General features: G+C 33.1%; 1 protein-coding gene across 5 annotated transcripts in view; it reads right to left on the reverse strand.

Annotated features, from left to right (window-relative positions):
* Nucleotides 1-1847, reverse strand: part of mafa (v-maf avian musculoaponeurotic fibrosarcoma oncogene homolog a (paralog a)) — a 74243-nt gene that overhangs the window by 62243 nt on the left and 10153 nt on the right. The gene's annotated exons all lie outside the window — the stretch shown is intronic.

Genomic DNA, 1847 nt, shown 5'->3' on the forward strand with positions numbered 1-1847 from the left:
GGGGGGGTATCAAAGCACTTAAAACACCTAATCTAAAGATGATTTGTCCTTGTCTTGTCAGATGGATTTTGTCCTGCTCCCCCTTTTGAAGTTAAGTGGATCTGGAGAAAGGCCAGCTACTAATCCCATGCCCCACTTGGACACATTCAAGTAAATAACAGCCTGTATAAATGCAGACACATGAACATGTTTAAGAATGTGAAGCTTCTCCTTTATGGTGATTTACAATAGCTTCAAGACTTACATGTAGTACAATGAAACATATTTTGTATGTGCTTTTTAAGTAGTTACAGGCACTTTAAATTAACCATGGAGAGTTGTGCACTTGCTGAAAGATGTGAGAAACAAGTTGGCCCAATTTGTGAAGCTGTAGAAACTTTCAAAGCTCTGACCACACTTTCAGTGTAACATTGAAGATAAAAAATAACAGACATAGTTAATTTATTCCACCAAAAGCATCACTTGTGCAAATAATATATTGTGGGTTTAAGAAATCAACATGTAAGCAGTGTCAACATATAAGAACACAATGTCAAAGTTGTCATGTATGGAGACGTTAAATGCCATGCCACAGTATGAAAGCTGCATATCTAATAAGAGAAGCACAGAAAATAAAATCTGATACAGTGAAATCGAAATGGTTTTTGTTTTTGCTTGTTTTGTGCATCAATATTGCTACACTTTCTGCTGAGAGTTTGGCTTTTGAATCCAGTTCCTCACAGAAGTCGAGAACAGCACTAGCAAGGTTATAAAGATGCCTAACCATCTTTTCCAAAAAAATTAAAAATAAATAAATAAATAAATAAATACTTGTTACCTTCTTTCATTAATAAAGTCTCCAACATCAGCAGAGAAGTGACCTTTGGAAACATCTGTTAAACATGTACGTATTTATGACCGGAGTATATAATAACAGACATTAATATTAAGAAAGATTACAATCTCCAAACTTGTTTTATTATTTTGTCTTTAACAACACCACAACTGCCAACAGTCCATAGAACTTGACCCTATCAGTTAAATTACACTAAAGTTGTGTATAAATTATCCACACAAAGTGTGATGTGTAAACATTCAGGCCACTCATTTGTACTTATTACATGTCATTTAGGAAGAAAAAAAACAAAAGCACATGCAAGTTTTCAGAATCATATTGTTTATGGATCTTATTTGCATGTTGCAACAATTCATGTAAATGCAGCTATGCTCATTATGGAGTAAAAATGACAATGAAGGTGTGATTTAAGTCACAGCTTGACCGACATAAAGATGGTCTGGTATGTGACAGTGAAGAAGAAAGGCTGGACTGACTCATAATTGTAGAAAAAGCAGGGAAACTTGACTGGAAAGCTTGACTTTTTCTATTTTTAAAGTATTTTTCAATAATAATAAAAATCATTTGTGTGTGTTTGTAAAAAAAAATAGAAACAGATACATATCAATTTGTAAAAAAAAAGAAAAAAAACAACTTCTGAATGTAAAGAAGACAGGGTCCAAAGGTCCTTGTAAAGTAAAGATTGCTTGGAATAGATTGTTTGTTTGTGAAAACTGGCTTTAGAAATGTGAATTGTAAAATCCTTTTATAGAAATAGTAATAATATATGTCAAAAATAACTAAATAAAAAGCTGATTCTTCAAGTTTGAGCAATATTTTTTTCTCTGATATCTAATGTTACATATTGTACTTTTTAATTAAAAGTAAACTGAGTTAAATAAATGTCCATTAAGTACTTTAGACGTAGCCAATTGTGATTCTAAATGTGTTTGACGTCAGTATCTTCCCCACCTCTCAGAAAGAGGAAATTGATAAGATGTCTTACCCCCCCCCCCCCCCCACACACACACAC

The sequence above is a fragment of the Kryptolebias marmoratus genome, linkage group LG15, assembly GCF_001649575.2.
Source record: "Kryptolebias marmoratus isolate JLee-2015 linkage group LG15, ASM164957v2, whole genome shotgun sequence".
NCBI classification, from domain to species: domain Eukaryota; kingdom Metazoa; phylum Chordata; class Actinopteri; order Cyprinodontiformes; family Rivulidae; genus Kryptolebias; species Kryptolebias marmoratus.